The sequence below is a fragment of the Phocoena phocoena genome, chromosome 3 (genome assembly GCF_963924675.1).
Source record: "Phocoena phocoena chromosome 3, mPhoPho1.1, whole genome shotgun sequence".
Lineage (NCBI taxonomy): Eukaryota > Metazoa > Chordata > Mammalia > Artiodactyla > Phocoenidae > Phocoena > Phocoena phocoena.
In genome coordinates, this window is record NC_089221.1 from 145212861 (window position 1) to 145225984 (window position 13124).

Here is a 13124-nt window from a genome sequence, read left to right on the forward strand (position 1 = left end):
GGTAGCAAATCCTTCCACTACTATAGGCCTCGGCACTGTTCTAAAGCTTTACTTATTGTTAACTCATTTATCCTCGCAACAGCCCTATGAGGTAGATAGTATCATGATCATTCCTATTTTACAGTTGAGGAAAGTGACCCAGGGAAGAGTGGGATTAAACCCAGAGTGTGCTCTTAAGACATCTCACTACAGTGACAAGTCTTCTTCACACTTCTGTCCCTACCAGCTACTTCCCTCGCTAAAGACATCCTATATTACCAGTTTCTCCCATGTCTTTCCAGAGATAGGCAATGCATAAACAATCTTATATGTGTATCCTTTTTTTTCCCACCTGAACGTGCATGCTAGACAGACTGTCCTGCACCTTCCCTTTTCTCACTTATAAGATATCTATAAGCTATTTCATTCTCAAAATTTTTAACAACCGTGTAGTATTCCACTGCATGGATATACCACAAATTAATGGAGGGACATTTGTATTGTTGCCAGTTTCTTGCTTTTACAGCGTCTAATTGCTCTCTTTTCCATCCATCCTTTCACATGTATATGAGAGTATCTGTAGATAAATTACTGCCTACATTTAAAAAATGCATTTTCAAAGCTCCCCGTGAAGCTGTAAAAGTGCCTCTCAGTCATTTCTTCTCAGCATGTTTGCTGGCTTCTTTAAGTGGCGTGAAGACTCTGGGAGATATACATTACAGGCGCTGAAAAGAATTAAGTTGTTAATGAAAGGTAAGGAAGTTGTTATATTCTAGTAGAAAGTATATTCTTGTTATATTCTAGATGCTCCTGGGAATTACTAAACGTAGAAGTTTGTCCTGCACCACTAATAAGGCTTCTCCCAGGGCACTTGGGACTGAGTACATTTATTTAGGAGAACATGGTAAGTCATATATTTACAGCCAACCATAAATATACATGAAGCTAATCAGAAGTAACAAAATGACCTAAGCTTAATTTTGTAGAAGGTTTTACCACTTGCATTTACGTATTTGATATTTTGGTTTTGGATCTCTATCATGAGGATATTGGACACATAGAAGCAGTATCATGCATGTCTTGTGCACCATTTTGGCCCCAGGGCCAAAGCAGTCCCTGAGAGATAGCAGACCCTCAAACAGTAGTTCAGTGAATGAATTAGTCTAAGACCAAAGTTCTAATTCCAGTCCTGCTAAGTAACAACACAAACCCAGGTAATTTCCAGTGGTTTTCCTTTTTTGTTTGGGGTTTTTTTTGGGGGGGGTGGTTTCCAGTGGTTTTCCACCCTTTTGCCAGGCTGTCGTGATAACCAATGATTTCATGCGGTGTTTCCCAGAGTGAAGTGTAGGAGAAGATGCTAGAGGGTACCTAGGTGAACTTTGTATAATTATAATCATATGTTTATTTTAACTTGGCCATTAAACCCATGAATTCACAGCTACTACTCCTTAGGGTGAGGATTAGCAAATACTTAAGTTAAAAAAGTGAATCGATTTAAAGAAAAAGATCGGGAATTCCCTGGCTGGCCAGTGGTTAGGACTCTGTGCTTTCACTGCCGAGGGCCCGGGTTCAATCCCTGGTTGGGGAACTAAGATCCTACAAGCCCCGTGGGGTGGGGGGGAAAAAAATCACATAATCACATAATCAACATAGTGGCACAAAGAAATGGCGAAAGTAGTGATGATAGAAGCACATTTAGAAATGATTGAGTTAATATATCTAGAATGGTTCTAGGTATCTGTAAGCTATTTTATTCTTTTTTTTCAGTTTTTTTTAAACTTTATTTTATACTGGAGTATAGTTGATTAACAATGTTGTGATAGTTTCAGGTGTACAGCAAATTGATTCAATTATACATTTACATGTATCTATTCTTTTTCAAACTCTTTTCCCATTCAGGTTGTTACATAATAGTGCTATACAGTAGGTCCTTGTTAATTATCCATTTTAAATATAGCAGTGTGTACATGTCAATCACAAACTCCCTAACTATCCCTTCCCCTGACACGTCCCCCCGGTAACCATAATTTCATTCTCTAAGTCTGTGAGTCTGTTTCTGTTTTGTAAATAAGTTCATTTGTATCATTTCTTTTGAAATTTATTTATTATTATTTTTTTTGGCTGTGTTGGGTCTTCGTTGCTGCGCGCGGGCTTTTCTCTAGTTGGAGCAAGCGGGGGCTACTCTTCGTTGCGGTGCACGGGATTCTCACTGCGGTGGCTTCTCTTGCTGTGGAGCACGGGCTCTAGGCGCCCGGGCTTGAGCAGTTGTGGCACGTGGGCTCAGTAGTTTTGGCTCGTGGGCTCTAGAACGCAGGTTAAGTAGTTGTGGTGCACAGGCTTAGTTGCTCCGCAGCATGTGAGATCTTCCCAGGCCAGGGCTGGAACCCGTGTCCCCTGCAATGACAGGCGGATTCTTAACCACTGTGCCACCAGGGAAGTCCCATATCATTTCTCTTTAGATTCCACATATAAGTGATATCATACGATATTTCTCTTTCTCTGTCTGACTTACTTCACTCAGTATGACAATCTCTAGGTCCATCCATGTCTCTGTAAATGGCATTATTTTATTCTTTTTAATGGCTGAGTAATATTCCATTATATATATATATATATATGTATTACATCTTCTTTATCCATTCCTGTGTCGATGGACACTTAGGTTGCTTCCATGTCTTGGCTATTGTAAACAGTGCTGCAGTGAACATTGGGGTACATGTGTCCTTTCGAATTATGGTTTTCTCAGGGTATATGCCCAGTAGTGGGATTGCTGAGTCATATAGTAGTTCTATTTTTAGTTTTTAAAGGAACCTCCATACTGCTCTCCATAGTGGTATACCAATTTACATTACCACCAAAAGTGTAGGAGGGTTCCCTTCTCTCCACAGCCTCTCCAGCATTTATTGTTTGTGGATTTTTTTGATGATAGCCATTTTGATTGGTGTGAGGTGATATCTCATTGTAGTTTTGATTTGCGTTTCTCTAATATTTAGCGATGTTTAACATCTTTTCATATGCTCTTGGCCATTTGTATGTCTTCTTTAGAGAAATGTCTATTTAGGTCTTCTACCCATTTTTTCATTGGGTTGTTTGTTTTCATGATATTAAGCCACATGTGTTGTTTGTAAATTTTGGAGACTAATCCCTTGTAAGTTACATCATTTGCAAATATTTTCTCCCAGTCTGTGGGTTGTCTTTCATTTTGCTTATGGTTTCCTTTGCTGTGCAAAAGCTTTTGAGTTTAATTAGGTCCCATTTGTTTATTTTTGTTTTTATTTCCATTACTCTGGGAGATGGATTGAAAAAGATATTGCTGTGATATATGTCAGAGAGTATTTTGCTTATGTTTTCCTCTAAGAGTTTTACAGTGTCCAGTCTCAGATTTAGGTCTTTAATCCATTTTAAGCTTATTTTTGTGTATGGTGTTAAAGAATGTGCTAATTTCATTTTTTTACATGTAGCCATCCAGTTTTCCCAGCACCATTTATTGAAGGGACTGTCTTTCCCCCATTGTATAGTCTTGCCTCCTTTGTTGTAAATTAATTTTTTTTTAATTTCAATTTTATTTTATTTATTTTTATTTTTTGGCTGCATTGGGTCTTTGTTGCTGCGGGCAGGCTTTCTCTAGTTGTGGCGAGCAGGAACCACTCTTTGTTGCAGTGCACAGGCTTCTCACTGTGGTGGCTTCTCTTTATTGTGGCGCACAGGCTTTAGTCACGCAGGCTTCAGTACTTGTGGCACTCGGGCTCCGTAGCTGTGGCTTGCAGACTCTAGAGTGCAGGCTCAGTAGTTGTGGCACACAGGCTTAGTTTCTCTGCAGCATGTGGGATCCTCCTGTACCAGGGCTTGAACCCGTGTCCCCTGCATTGGCAGGCGGATTCTTAATGACTGCACCACCAGGGAAGTCCCTGTTGTAGATTAATTGACCATGGGTGCATGGGTTTACTTCTGGGCTTTCTATCCTGTTCCGTTGATGTACATTTCTATTTTTGACCAGTACCATACTGTTCTGATGACTATAGCTTTGTAGTATATTCTAAAGTCAGGGAGCCTGATTCCTCCAGCTCTGTTTTTCTTTCTCAAGATTGCTTTGGCTCTTTGGGGTCTTTCATGTCTCCATACAAAGTCTAAGATTTTTTTGTTCCAGTTCTGTGAAAAATGCCATTGGTAATTTGATAGGGACTGCATTGAATCTGTAGATTGCCTTGGGTAGTATAGTCATTTTGACAATATTAATTCTTCTAATCCAAGGACATGGTATGTCTTTCCATCTGTTTTGTTGTCTTAGATTTCTTTCATCAGCGTCTTATAGTTTTCAGAGTACAGGTCTTTTGTCTCCTTATGTAGGTTTATTCCTAGGTATTTTATTCTTTTGGATGCAGTGGTAAATGGGATTGTTTCTTGAATTTCTCTTTCTGATCTTTCATTGTTAGTGTATAGAAATGCAACAGATTTCTGTGTATTAATTTTGTAACCTGCAACTTTACCGAATTCATTGATGAGCTCTAGTAGTTTTCTGGTAGCATCTTTAGGATTTTCTATATGTAGTATCATGTCATCTGCAAACAGTGACAATTTAACTTCTTCTTTTCCATTTTGGGTTCCTTTTTTTTTTTTTGCGGTACGTGGGCCTCTCACTGTTGTGGCCTCTCCCGTTGCGGAGCATAGGCTCTGGACGCGCAGGCTCAGCAGCCATGGCTCACAGGCCTAGCCACTCCACGGCATGTGGGATCCTCCCAGACCGGGACACAAACCCATGTCCCCTGCATCGGCAGGCAGACTCTTAACCACTGTGCCACCAGGGAAGCCCTGGGTTCCTTTTATTTCTTTTTCTTCTCTGATTGCCATAGCTAGGACTTCCAAAACTATGTTGAATGAAAGTGGCAAGGGTGGACATCCCTGTCTTATTCCTGATCTTAGAAGAAATGCTTTCAGCTTTTCACCATTGAGTATGATGTTAGCTGTAGGTTTGTTGTATATGGCCTTTATTATGTTGAGGTATGTTCCCTCTATTCCCTCTTTCTGGAGAGTTTTTAACATAAATGGGTGCTGAATTTTGTCAAAGGCTTTTTCTGCATCTATTGAGATGATAATATGATTTTTAGTCTTCAATTTGTTGATGTGGTGTATCACACTGATTGATTTGCGGATATTGAAAAATCCTTGCATCCCTGGGATAAATCCCACTTGATCATGGTGTATGATCCTTTTAATGTATTGTTGGATTCAGATAGCTCGCATTTTGCTGAGGGTTTTTGCGTCTGTGTTCATCAGTGATCTTGGCCTGTAATTTTCTTTTTTTGTGGCATCTTTGTCTGATTTTGGTGCCAGAGTGATAGTGGCCTCACGGGATGAGTTTGGGAGCTTTCCTTCCTCTGCAATTTTTTGGAACAGTTTCAGAAGTATAGGTGTTAGCTCCTCTCTAAATGTTTGATAGAATTCGCCTGTGAAGCCATCTGGTTTTAGATTTCCGTTTGTTGGGAGTTTTTAAATCACAGTTTCAGTTTCAGTGCTTGTGACTGGTCTGTTCATGTTTTCTATTTCTTCCTGGTTCAGTCTTGGGAGATTGTACCTTTCTAAGAATTTGTCCATTTCTTCCAAGTTGTCCATTTTACTGGCATACAGTCGCTTGTAGTAGTGTCTTATGATTTGTATTTGTATATGTCTTTGTATTTCTGTGGTATCAGTTGTAACCTCTTCTTTTTCATTTCTAATTTTATCGATTTGAGTGCTCTCCCTTTTTTTCTTGATGAGTCTGGCTAAAGGTTTATCAATTTCATTTGTCTTTTCAAAGCACCAGTTTTATTTTCATTGATCTTTGCTATCATTTTCTTAGTCTCTATTTCATTTATTTCTGCTCTGATCTTTATGATTTCTTTCCTTCTACTAACTTCAGGTTATGTTTGTTCTTCTTTCTCTAGTTGCCTTAGGTGTAAGGTTAGGTTGTTTGAGATTTTTCGTATTTCCTGAGGTAAGCTTGAATTGCTATAAACTTCCCTCTTAGAACTGCTTTTGCTGCATCCCATAGGTTTTGGATAATTGTGCTTTCATTTTCATTTGTCCCTTGGTATTTCTTAATTTCCTCTTTGATTTCTTCAGTGATCCATTGGTTGTTTAGTAGCGTAGTGTTTAGTCTCCACGTGTTTGTGTTTTTTGCAGTTTTTTTCTTGTAGTTGATTTCTAATCTCATAGTGTTGTGGTTGGAAAAGATGCTTGACATGATTTCAGTTTTCTTAAATTTATCAAGGCTTGCTTTGTGGCCCAGCATGTGGTCAGTCCTGGAGAATATTCCATGTGCACTTGAGAAGAATGTGTATTCTGCTGCTTTTGGATGGAATGCTTTATAAATATCAATTAAGTCCATCTGGTCTAATATGTCATCTAAGACCTGTGTTTCCTTATTGATTTTCTGTCTGGATGATCCGTCCATTGATGAAAGTGGGGTGTTAAAATCCCCCACTATTATTGTGTTACTGTCAATTTCTCCCTTTATGGCTGTTAGTATTTGCCTTATATATTGAGATGCTCCTCTGTTGGGTAGATATATATTTGCAATTGTTATATCTTGATCATTATGTAGTGTCCTTCTTTGTCTCTTATAACAGTCTTTATTTTAAAGTCTGTTTTGTCTGATATGAGTATTGCTACTCCAGCTTTCTTTTGATTTCCATTTGCATGGAATACCTTCTTCCATCCCCTCAATTTCAGTCTGTATGTGTCCCTAGATCCTAAGGGGGTCTCTTGTAGACAGCATATATATGGGTCTTGTTTTTGTATCCATTCAGCCAGTCTAGTCTTTTGGTTGGAGCATTTAATCCATTTACATTTAAGGTAATTATTGATAAGTATGTTCCTATTGCCATTTTCTTAATTGTTTTGGGTTGACTTTGTAAGTCTTCTTTCTTCCCTTCCTCTTTTGTTCTCTTCTTTTGTTTTTTGATCACTCTAGTACTGTGTTTGGGTTACTTTTTCTTTTTTGTTTGTGTATCTATTGTAGTTTTTGTGTTTGCTGTTCCCGTGAGGCCTTGATATAGCAGACTATATATGTACCAGGTCATTTTAAGTTGCTGGTCTCTTTCCTGCCTAGAGGAGTTCCTTTAGCATTTGTTGCAAAGCTGGTCTGGTGGTGCAGAATTCTCTTAGCTTTTGCTTATCTGTAAAGCTTTTGATTTCTTCATCAAATCTGAATGAGAGCCTTGCTGGGTAGAGATTCTTGGTTATGCTCTTCCCTTTCATCACTTTAAGTGTATCATACCACTCCCTTCTGGTCTGCAGAGTTTCTGCTGAGAAATCAGCTGATAACCTTATGGGAGTTCCCTTGTATGTTATTTGTCATTTTTCCCATGTTGCTTTTAATATTTTTTCTTTGTCTTTCATTTTTGTCAATTTGATTACTATGTATCTCGGCATGTTCCTCCTTGGGTTTATCCTGCCTGGGACTCTCTACATTTCCTGGACTTGTGATGACTGTTTCCTTTCCCATGTTAGGGACCTTTTCAGCTTTTCGCTCTCTCTTCTCCTTTTGGGATCCCTATAATGTGAACGTTGGTGCATTTAATGCTGTCCCAGAGGTGTCTTAGACTGTCTTCATTTCTTTTCATTCTTTTTTCTTTATTCTGTTCTACAGAAGTGATTTGCACCATTTCATCTTCTAGCTCACTTATCCATTCTTCTGCCTCATTTATTCTGATACTGATTCCTTCTAGTACATTTTTCATTTCAGTTATTGTATTGTTCATCTCTGTTTATTTGTTCTTTAGTTCTTCTAGGTCTTGGTTAAATATTTCTTGCATCTTCTAGATCCTTGCCTCCATTCTTTTTCTGAAATCCTGGATCATCTTTACTATCATGATTCTGAATTCTTTTTCTGAAAGATTGCCTAGTTCCACTTCACTTAGTTGTTTTTCTGGGATTTTATCCTGTTCCTTCATCTGGAGGATGCAACATAATCCTCTACTCTTTAATTTCATCGAACTTTCTGTGATTGTGGTTTTCGATCCGCAGGCTGTAGGACTGTAGTTCTTCTTGCTTCTGCTGTCTGCCCTCTAGTGGATGAGGCTATCTAAGAGACTTTGCAAGCTTCCTGATGGGGGGGATTGGTGGTGGGTAGTCTTTTCCCTCTGATGGGCAGGGCTGTGCTCAGTAAAACTTTAATCCACTTGTCTACTGATGGGTGGGGCTGTGTTCCTTCACTCTTGGTTGTTTGGTCTGAGGCAACCCAGCACTGGAGCCTAGAGGTTGTTTGGTGGGGCTGATAGCCTCTGGGAGGGCTCAGGCCAATAAGTACTTCCAAGAACTGCTGCTGCTGCCAGTGTCTTTGTCCCCACAGTGAGCCACAGCCACCCCCTGCCTCTGCAGGAGACCCTCCAATACTAGCAAGTATGTCTGGCCCAGTCTCTTATGGGGTCACTGCTTTTTTCCCCTGGGTCCTGGTGGACACAAGACTTTGTGTGTGCCCTCCAAGAGTGGAGTTTCTATTTCCCCAGGTCCTGTGGAATTCCTGCAATCAAATCCCACTGCTTTTCAAAGCCAGCTTCTCTGAGGACTCCTCCTGCCATTGCCAGACCCCCAGGCTGGGAAGCCTGACATGGGGCTCAGAACTTTTTCTCCCGTGGGAGAATTTCTGTGGTATAATTGTTTTCCAGTTTGGGGGGCGGGTATGGGATTTGATTTTATTGCAGTTGTGCCCCTCCTACCATCTTGTTGTGGCTTCTCCTTTGTCTTTGGATGTAGGGTATCTTTTTTGGTAGGTTCCAGCGTTTTTCTGTCAATGGTTGTTCAGCAGTTAGTTGTGATCCCAGTGTTCTCGTAAGAAGGGCTGAGCACACGTCTTCCTACTGCACCATCTTGAGCTCTTCTATTTCATTCTTTTTAATAACCATATAGATTCCACTAAATGAAGGTACCATGAATTAATTGATGGATATTTATGTTGTTACCAATCTCTTGCGTTTACAAACAGTAAAATGCCTTCATATAAAGACTAAGGCTGGTGTGACACTGGAAACCAGGTGCTGGGCAAGTGGCAATGATGAGGGCCAGGGACCCTAGGACCCTGGGTGGCCTCCCCACCATCTCTCTGACAGCAGGGAGGGGACAAGGAGAGGTTTTCAGCATGGGGAGGTCTCCTATTAGGTCAGGACTTTGTCTTGGTCCCATCCCCCTCTGCCCAGAAGTCACTCTGTGCTTGAGGCAGTTCTCATTGTGAGCAGGAGGATAAGAAAGGGGGCCTGGGCTTCCCTGGTGGTGCAGTGGTTGAGAGTCCGCCTGCCGATGTGGGGGACGCGGGTTCGTGCCCTGGTCCAGGAAGATCCCACATGCCGCGGAGTGGCTGCGCCTGTGAGCCATGGCCGCTGAGCCTGCGCAAAAGAAAGGGGGCCTGCCCTCACCTAGAGCCTCAGTATGGGAGCTTGGTGCGCAATTTTTTTCACTCTAGAATTTGTTTTCAGTTACTATGTAATTAATACACGTGGTTAAAAAAAACACCTCAAATGCTACAGAAAGACCTAAGATATAAAATAAGACACCCCCATGCTCTGGAATCTACAGTTAATAATTGTTAATCTGGTGGTTTTCAGTTAAATAATTGACCTTTATTCCTTGTTCATTGTCTGCAGGCAAAATCTGTCCCCTCCCTGCCATAAAGATGAGGAGATTGTGCCACATACTTTCCCTTTCTCCTCAGCAACACCTCCTAATTTTTGTTAGTTACATCATTATTTTTTTATGTAGTTTGAAACAGAGTATCACATTTACATTCTCCTCTGTAATGATCATCAAGCTTCCTGTTATGAGTTGATTTGAAAAATTAAGAACTATTAACAGCATTTACAATAGGATGGTTGAAGTAAACATTATTCCCTATGGAAATAGGAAGCATGTTTGGTCCTGGGTCATTAAACTTTTGTTACTGGAAGCAAAATTCAAAGATCCAATCATCTTTTCCTTCCCCATAACCTTCTTCATTTCTTTCGGGCCAGACTTAGCTCATTATTTCTCATACCCTGTATCTTCATTTTTGGGTTCCTAGTCCAAGAGCAAGTTCTGTCAGTTCTACCTCCAAAATACATCATGAATCTGTCCATTTTTTTTTTTCCTGTTACCACTTTGGTTCATTATCCCTCACCTGGACCACTTCCAAAGCCTCCCGTATTAGTTTGCTAGTGATGCTGTAACAATCTGCCAAACTGGGGCCGGGTTGTGGGTGAGGCTTAGCCAACAGAAATTTATTTTCTCAGAGTCCTAGAGGCTAGAAGTCTGATCTGAAATCAAAGTGTTGGCGGGCAACGTTGGTTATTACTGCGGCCTTTCACCTTGGTTTGTAGACGGCAGTTTTCTCACTATGTCTTCACATGGTCTTACGTGTGTGTGTGTGTGTGTGTGTGTCCTATCTCTTAAGGACACCAAACATATTGGATTAGGCCTCACTCTCATGACATCATTTTAAATTAATTCCATCTTTAAAGACCCTACCACCAAATACAGCCACATTCTGAGGTACTAGGGGTTAGAACTTTGACATATGAATTGAGGGAGAATACAATTTGGCCCGTAACACCTTCCTTTTGAAAAACAAAAATTAGACTTCTCTGCTACACCATCCAATGGTTCATATTGTGCTTAGAATAAAATTAAACCCCCCTGCCTTCACTTACAAATTCTTATATGCTTTGCTTTTCCCAATCTTGCCATCTCAGCTCACACCCAATTCCCCTCCTTTCTGCTTTCAAGTAAACTTAGCTCCTGGCTCAGACCACTTGCATTTGCTATGCTCTCTGCCTAGAACCCTGTTGACTGAAGAAAAAAAAAAAGCACAACCTAAAACTAAAAACTGAGAATTATGGGGGGTTTTGGCAGACAAAACTGAGGACTTTCAGAAGGAGAAGAACACATTTTGTACATTAACGCATATATGTGGAATCTAGAAAAATGGTACAGATTAACTGGTTTGCAAGGCAGAAATAGAGACACAGACGTAGAGAACAAACGTATGGACACCAAGGGGGGAAAGCGGGGGTGGGGCGGGGTGATGAATTGGGAGATTGGGATTGACATGTATACACTAATATGTATAAAATAGATACAACTAATAAGAACCTGCTTATAAAAAATTTAATAAAAAATTTAAATGCGGTGCTAATTGTAGCTTATTTAAAGCCTCTAGTCCTATAATTCTTTGAAACTGAAACAGGAGGAAAAAATTAAAAAGGAAAACAAAAAAAACCCCTGAGGACTTAAACCTGGGATACAGCCTCTCAGTTAGATCTGAGGGACTGCTCCCAAGAGGTAAGGGGTGAGCCAGGGTATATAGGAGTTTTTGTAACAAAGACCAGGTAGTCAGAGCATCGAAAGATCACTGTTACAGAAAACTAGATATCTCAAGTTAATGAAGTTAGTACTTTTCTATATATGGGAAGATGCAAGAGTCTGGGCTCATTGAAATCATTCCTTTGATATGCACCTTAACTATCTAGGACAAGTATCCTGCTTTTTTTCCATCCTGAATCCCCTCAGGGTGCACAGCTGGGGGTTGCTGCAGTGGCTTAGGGCTTGGCAGTGGGCAGCCCGTTTGTCTCCATCCTAAGTTATACTGGGGTTCACCGGCTGGGGGGCTGTAATGTGATGGCTTGATGGCTGCAACATCCTTTGTTTGCTGATACAGCAGGCAACATTTTTCACTCACAACCCTCCTATTCGTTACATTAAGAAACAGCTATTTACCAATGTCCTGTAACAAACTGGGTGATATGCACCTCAGGGTGTAGGAAGACATTCTAAGGGGGCTTAGGGCCTGGATACATGAGAAGAATCCATTTACAGATTGTGAATTTTTGTATACTCTTTCCTAAAATTTCTTTACCCACAAATTCAGTTATCCAGTTCTCTTTTTTATATCTCGCTTTCCACAAAGAAAGGCATAACACCCCTCCCACTGCCCTGGGTGTAAACTAACAGAAACTGAACAAGGCATACTTTCAGGGAGGAAGAGATTTTCCCCTACCCTCTAGGTTTTTCAGGCTGCCTGGTCTAAGAATTAAATTGACATGAGACAGGTTAGCATGAGAAATCACAGGAACTTTTAGTCATATGTATACATGGGAAAAACTCAGGAGAAATGAGGAACTCCCAAAATGGCCCAAGCCGCCACCTTAAATACCATCTTCATCTAAAGACAAAAGAGGGCATTGGGGGTAGGGGTTTGGGACTTCCAAGGGGAGGAAGGCAGTTCACTTAGAGATGGAAAAGCGAGTGTTGGGTAAATAAACGGAGAAGACTCTGATCTCTAGGCCCTGCCAAGTTTCCCCCAGTACACCTAGCCCACATTCTTTGCAGATATCGCTGGTGATAGCTCTATTCCAGGAACAGGCCCTTTATCTAAATTCTTTAGGTCACTAAGGGCAAGGTAAAAAGAAAGACTTCCTGAGTCTTCTGTTTCATAAAAATAATCAGCCTAAAATAATCCTCACACCAAAGAGACACATTTTGAGGTGGCAGATTTTGCTTCTCTGCAACTTCAAGAATTTCCCCTGAGGGTAACCCCTTAAGCACCAAGCAAAGGAAACTTACTAAAAAGATGACCCTTTATCCTGCTTTGTTTCAAAGGCCCAAAGGTGGACATCTATCTGTCCATTGATTTGTCCATTCACCAACTCATCCTTCCCTCCATCCATCTTTCTCTCTTAGAAAAGTAAAAACGTGTCACAGGGACATATATTAACACTTGTGTTTGGCTTAAAAATAAAAGCAAACTTCAAAAATAAAAAAATAGGTAAAAATGATATGAAGTATTTGACTTGACAAAGAGAACTGGCTTAGCCAATTAATAAATATGGTAAACATTTTCCATAAATTGGATGAGCTAAATTCGCCGCTCCATGGTTTTGATGAAAATACATTAACAGCACTTACAAAAGAAACAAGATGCCAGAAAATAGTTCATTACGACTATTTCAATTTGTTGCAAGAGCTTTCAGATGTCAACTTTAAAAAGCCTGTAGACTATGGTAAGAATTTAAAAAATTCATTCATGGGCCACAGAGCAAAAAAATTTAGAGACCACTGTTTGAAGCACTGGGGATCCAGGGAAGAGTGAACAAGACAGTTGACATCCCTGTCTTCTCAGAACTTACATCCCAGATTAGCTG